This window comes from Gopherus evgoodei, chromosome 19 (genome assembly GCF_007399415.2).
Source record: "Gopherus evgoodei ecotype Sinaloan lineage chromosome 19, rGopEvg1_v1.p, whole genome shotgun sequence".
NCBI classification, from domain to species: domain Eukaryota; kingdom Metazoa; phylum Chordata; order Testudines; family Testudinidae; genus Gopherus; species Gopherus evgoodei.
Window position 1 is genome coordinate 21,296,402 of NC_044340.1, and position 6,721 is coordinate 21,303,122.

A 6,721-nucleotide genomic window follows, 5' to 3' on the forward strand; every position below is an offset into this window, starting at 1 on the left:
TTTATGATCATGGGCTCACTGCGCTCGCTGTACCTCTAGCCTATATGCCACCTGCACAACAGCCCTATACCGAACATACTGCAAGTCATAAACCTCTCTCCCGATTTCCTGCTTTCTCCTCAAAAATCCCCCTTGTAATTTTTCATTCTCCTCACATCACTGAGACGGGGAGGGGTGAAAGCCAGACAGACAAACCCCATCTCTTCTGCAGCCCTTAACAACACTGAAAACTCCGCAAGAACAAGACAGCTGATCTGTAAGAGACTTGAAAAGAATTTTAAACACTTATTTTTAATTGTTTCAAATAGATCAGCCCGTCAAGTCTCAGCCATCAGAGAATGCTGGGCAGTCGCCTTCTTCCTTCAAGAGTCCTCGGGACATCTCCCAAAGCTCAGACCGAGTTAAAATCTCCCATTTCCCCACAAAGCCCCAGAGCCCTTGACAGGGCTGCTCAGTTGCCTGAAGGAAGCATGAGTGTACTTGTGAGAATGGACACTTGCAGCTATGCATATATGTGCTCTTCTGCCATTTCACTTCAGCATCAATTTGGCTTCTCATGCAATTGTTATGTCTCTTGTTTCTAAATGATAGATTTCCAGCCTACATCCTTGTAACATGCAAGACACCACTCAGAACTTGCCAGGTCTGCGCAGATTCATATGCGGGTAAGATGGGAGACACAAAGCAGCTTTTGCTAAGATTACTTTGTCACTTGCAGGCTTGGGATAGCTGCCAAAAGCAGAGGATGCTCAAAGGAATCCTAGTGCTCTTCAGGAGACCCAGGGACCCAAACCTCAGTACAGGCTTCCACTGAGTGATCTAATCTCAGATGCCCCCAGAAGCCACATGGATCACTCGTGATTAGGGTCAATCAAGAACAACAAGATCACAAGAATGATCGCAGATCACACTGGACAAAATTACAGTGAGATTCTCTTCCTCTTCCCCTGGCTCTGAGCCCTATTCTTTACTAATAAGATCACACAAAACACGTCTTCTGCAGGTTTTTTCCCCTGGCTCCCGGCAGTCATGTCCTAACACATCAAGGAATGGCTGCCAAATCAGTTTGGAAGTATTTGTCTTGGCCCTCAGTCCTCAGCTCGTCAACATGACGTGCATCTCATAACACAGAACCTGGCAGACCAAAAACAGCCAAGCTAGTCCATTATTCAAGGAGTACCTCAAATGGGATTAACGCTGTGCTAACAGCAGGCTGCATGGAGCAAGCCAGGCTGGGAAATAACAGCATCCACTGCAAGGAAGGGGAACAAGACAAATAAAACTTGTCTCTTGACGAAGCCAAACCAAGACATTGTACAATTTGCTGCTGGGAAATGGAGATTCTGTTTAGGTTGTTTTTCATAAATGTTCCCTCTATTTGTTTAACAGCTACCGAGACCACTGTAACAACTATCTTATGCAAGTACACCTCTACTGCCACTACCTTTTCCCAATATTCCCCATTGATCTGTTTACTCATCTGTTGCTTATTGACTAGATCCTGGATCGCGAGATCTCTGGGCCAGGAACTGCTGGTGTCATGCAACAATGGATAACTAGTACTAATAAATGTTACCTGATATGATCTGGTTTGTAATATCTATGTCCTGGAAAGCAGTGAAGTAAAAGCCTAAGGTATGCTAATTCTACCCTCTTTAGAATCATAGAGATACCAAGGTTGGAAGGGACCTCAAGAGGTCATCTAGTCCAACCCCCTGCTCCAAGCAGAACCCATCCCCAGACAGATTTTTACCCCAGTTCCCTAAATGGCCCCCTCAAGGATTGAACACATAACCCTGGGTTTAACAGGCCAATGCTTAGACCACTGAGCTTGCCGATATTGACAATATTGGAATACTATGTTAGTCAGCAAACTGTCAAAGAATCCACATTCTTGCCACCCCCTTCAAAGTGATTTGCTCTCATTTTAAAAAGAAGGGCTGCTTTTAACTGCATGTACATAAACAAAACCCGACAGAGGAGAGAGAAAATTCCCCACTCAGTATCCTTAGCATTAATGGCAGCACAGCCAGCAGAGAGACAGAGACACGACACATCTCCTCATTCCTGAGTTCTTCTGGCTGGTTCTGATTATAATCATGCTTTGCACTTTACTCCTGGGGGAATTCTGTACCACTGCGCATGCACAGAATGTATGTCCTCCACAGATTTGCTTCCCCACAGAAAAATGACTTTCTGACAGGAAAGTAAAGGAAAGCCACAAGAGTGACCCTCCCAAGCAGTATGTTTCAGGTGCCCAGGGCAGCCGGCAGAGAGGTAAATCACTGTGGGAATGGGAAAGACCCAGCTGGTGACTCCTACCCTTGCGCTGGGCTCAGCTGTCAATCCTGGCTGGATAGGATGGAACTTCCTCTTTCCTTGCACAGCACTGGGGGCTGGATCGGACTCACCCCCCAGATTTCTCCCCAAGCTGCAGGAATCTCTGCAAACTCCACCCACTCCCACTTACTGCATCCATCACTCCTCAGCTGCTGGGGAGCGATCCCTGAACAGGGAGCTGCTCCCCCATGCACCCAACCCCCATGCATCCAGACCCTCCCACCGAGCCTCACCCCCGCACTCAGAAACACCTCCATTCAATATGTCCCACTCCTCCTGCACCTGGGCCACCCTGATGAGCTACCCAGACTCCCACCTCACCAAGCCCCAACCAGCTGCACATGGATCCCCACCCCACTCCCCCAGTATCTGGACCCCTCCCCCAAGTCCTCCACACCCAGACGCCCTGCTGAGCTCTATCTCCCCACACCCAGACCCCCCCTGCTGAGCCCCAACCACCTTCACCTGAATCCCCTGCAGAGTCCCATTTACCATTGCACCCAGAACTGTCCAACAAGCCCCTGAGCATCCGGATTTTCCCCGCCCCCCCCCCCACACCCGGATCCCCCACTGAGCCGCCCACACCCAGAATGACCCACACAGAACTCTCTCAACCCACACCTGGAGCCTCCCACACTAACCCCTTCCACACTTGGATCCTGCCTTGCTGAGCCTGCCTGCCCACAACTGGCATTGGGTGCAGGGCTCTGGGGTGTTTCTGGCCCTTGCACAGTGTCAGAGTTGGGTGCATCCTCACAGCTGAGTCCATGTTCCGGGGGGTGGAGCTGCACATTGATCTCCCATCTTCGTGCATCCCGTGGTCTGCACTCGCCAATGCCAGGGTGGATTCTCTGCATTTATTTGCAAACTAAAAATTGCAGAATTTTACAGAATTTTAAAATATTGTGCGCAGAATTTTTATTTTTTGGTGCAGAATGTCCTCAGAAGTAGCACTTATTCATTCCCCGCCTGAGAAAGTGCCAGAACCAGTCCTTGAATAATTTGCAATTATGGAAAGAAACACCATGAGCACAAACAGGTGAGAGGAATAGATTTAAGTTTCTAGTTTGACATATTTAAGGACACAAGAACAGCCATACTGGGTCAGACCAATAGTTCATGTAGCCCAGTGGCCAATGCCAGGTGCTTCAGAGGGAATGAACAGAACAATCATCAAGTGATCCATCCCCTGTCGTCCAGTCCCAGCTTCTGGCAAACAGAGCCTAGGGACACTCAGAGCACGGGGTTGCATTCCTGCCCATCCTGGCTAATAGCCATCGATGGACCTGTCCTCCATGAAAGTTGAAAGTTGTCCCCACTACAGAAGTTTAAACTACTGACAAATTCACAGCTATGTGCAATATTTTATCCAGGCTAGCATGTGTCAAGCAATCACACGTAATTAAAACCTAAAAGTAAAGCACAAATCGCATAGCAACAAGATGGCAACCAACTCACTCCACATCAGTCAGATTCTTCAATGAGTCTACAGAGGACATCATAACACTGATGTTTTATACACGTCCTCTCAGCCTGGAATTAGCAACTATTGTCCTTGGTTTGCAGCGTCTAGAACAGCTGTGAATCTAAAACATTATCTGTCATTCCTCAGCTGCTGTTCCCCTGCTGCTCAACTCAAAGCCATGCTGTATTTCTGCAGAAACATTTTCCATATGGGAAAAGGAATTTAATTCTCTGGAGCTTCCCCTCTGTTTAATAAGGTTTTCTTTTTGTTTTCAACACAGAGTTAAGTGTTAGTGAAAACAACCTACAGGAGTAGAAATTTCATGTCGTGCTGAGAACAGGGCACACGATGACACCTCCAAACAGGGAATCTCATGTCAGTCATAAACCGCATACAGCTCTGAAAACATTTCTTCAGAGGCTGCTTTCACGTTGTAAAGCTTATACAGATCCAGATATGCCACCTGTCACTATCCCTCCTGCAAATCACTCCTTCAGGATCTGAACTCCACTGGATGGATTCAGATATACAATTTTCAGGACTCTTTAACTGAAGATATAGCTAGGTATGGATAGGGCCTCCCTTTTCCTCTGCAGGATAAAGTGTTTGATTTGTTTATATTACTGCAGCTTTATTAAAATATTTACTAACATAAGAAAATGTATCTCAAAATATTTTGATATACTCAACTAGATGCTCCTTTGCTCTTCTCCAAATCCGCTTGCATTACAACACCCAATTGGGCAAGGTGTTTTTTTTTTCTAAAATCAGATTAAAAGGACTGCTTTCCGGATGTGGCTGTGCGTACGGGAATGTGTGTGTGAAGGGATGTGAGGGTGTGTAAGTGATGTCTGTGATTGTGAGAAGAGGTGTGTGTAATTGTGTGTATTGGAGGCTGTCTGTGCATGTGTCTGGATGAGTATGCAAGATGGGTGTGTGTGTGTGCATGTGTGTGAGACTGTGCAAGACAGTGACTGTGTTTGTGAGTGTGACTGTGCGCATGCTCATATGAGTGTATGGAAGCAGATCATACTGTGTGTACTAGAGGATACTTGTGAGACTATGCACCTAGCACTAAAGATCTGTAAGATATTTCTGCCCTTGGGTTGTACGGTGTGCACACGCTTGTGTGGCTGCCTGTGAAAGAGGGTTGAAGGGGAGCATGCAAGACAAGAGCATCCTTCCAGACCAGGCAGGGATAAATGGTATCCAGGCAACCATGGGAGGGGCGGGGGAACCATGGTACCAGGGAGTTGGCGTGGCAACTACAAGGCAGGTCACGTGCCTGGAATGGAAGGACTCACAATGAAAAGAAGAGACAGAGGCATGTGCACACGCAGCGCCAACAAGTAGCTGGTGGGAGGCACCGTGAACAATGGGGCTCCTGCAGGCCGCCAGCTCCAAGTACCAGGCGCCCTCCTGTGCCAGCCCAGGCCAAGCTGCTAACAAAGCACTGCCCTGCAGACAGGGGGGCAGCAGGAAGGCGACACCCTCCCAGCCATGCCCCACGAAGAGACAAGGGGTAGTGCATGCCCCCCAACTCCCAGCCAGGGGTAGGGGAAGCACAATGCGTGCCCCCCTAGCCTCCTGGGGGGGGGCTGGAGCTCTGCCCACTGGGGGTGTGAATTCCTGGAGGGAGCATGGGGGGCCAGGAAGGGGCAGGGGCTGTCGGGGCAGGACGCATAGCCAGCAAGGCTCTGGCTGCTCCCATGTAGTTAGCTCCCAGGTCACGTCGCCTGGAGCAGGGCAGCGCCAGCCGCCTCCCCACCACTTGTAAACAGGCGCGGCTCCGGAGTTCGCTTTACAATCCGCTATGGGAGGGGGGCTGGCTCCCCCGGGACAGGCAGCCCATGGAGGGCGGGGGGGGGGGGGTTGTTTACGTGTAAGATAAAATAAGAGCAAGAGGAGTCGGGTTTGGACTGGCCCCGCCCAGCGGGGTCTGGAACCCGGGGGGATCCCCAGGAACCCGCTTCCCCCCTAACCCACCTGCACCCCGAACGCGAGGCCCTGGGGGGGGGCTCGGCTCCCCCCAGCTGGCTTCAGGGCTCGGCCCAGGCAGGGGGGCGCGGACCCCGCCGCTCCCGGAGCCGGGAAGGAGCCGCCCCCGCCCCGAGGTCTGGGCGTGCGGCGCCTTCTCCAGCCCAGCGCCCCGTCTGCCCCGGGCCGGAGCACAGCCGCGAACCGGGGGTCCTGCGGGCAGAACCCCCCGGACCCCCGCCGGGAACTCACCGCCAGTCCCGCGCCGAGCCCGGGGGAAGAGACGGGACCGTGGGGGCTCCGCTGGCGCCGCCTCTCCGGTGCAGAGAAGCCCACGGAGTCCGGGAGTTGAGCCCTGCGTGGGGGAGAGGGCAGCCCGGCTTGGTGAGCTTGTTAAATGCGAGAGCCACGCTGCATCGGTGTCCGCTGCCAATGGCTCCGTGGTGCTTTCAGCCACGCGTGCCCCCTCCCCGCTGGCTGGCTGCACCGTGGGCTGAGGGAGTGCGGGGCTAGCAGACACCAGCCAAAGGGGAATTTGCAAGGAGGGTGGAGAGGGCTTTGCAATAATCTGTTGCTGGGCGGGGGGGGCGAGCGAGAGAGGAGGAGGCAGCAAGAAAAGGAGGAAACATGGATCATCTCCCCTCCCCCCTAGGAAAACAGGGAGCGGAGCCACGGGAGGGAGGGAGGCGCTAACCCCAGGCCGCACGGGTATGGGGCAGCTCCAGGGAGTGAGTTGCAGATGCCCGTGGGCTTGTTACACACCCTGCGGCCCCTCTTTCATTCTAGCTTTGGGGCGCACCTGAGGTTTACTCCAGACAAAGCCCTGGAGCAGCGGCGTTCAGAACCCAGCCCAGGCGTGGAAGGAACGTGCCCCTGCCCGGGCTGCCTCAGTGCCCACCCAAGGGGCTCTTTGCGCCTCTCCAGCGCTGGGGCGGCGAG

General features: G+C 52.2%; 1 protein-coding gene across 2 annotated transcripts in view; it reads right to left on the reverse strand.

Annotated features, from left to right (window-relative positions):
* FXYD6 (FXYD domain containing ion transport regulator 6) overlaps positions 1-6,385 on the reverse strand; it is a 40,336-nt gene extending 33,951 nt beyond the window's left edge. Inside the window, exon 1 of one of the 2 annotated variants that reach the window (XM_030538460.1) lies at positions 6,035-6,385. The gene's annotated coding sequence lies outside the window, so the exon portion shown is untranslated. The remainder of the gene's footprint in view (positions 1-6,034) is intronic. The other variant, XM_030538459.1, reaches the window with a different exon arrangement.
* Positions 6,386-6,721: the final 336 nt, after the last annotated feature.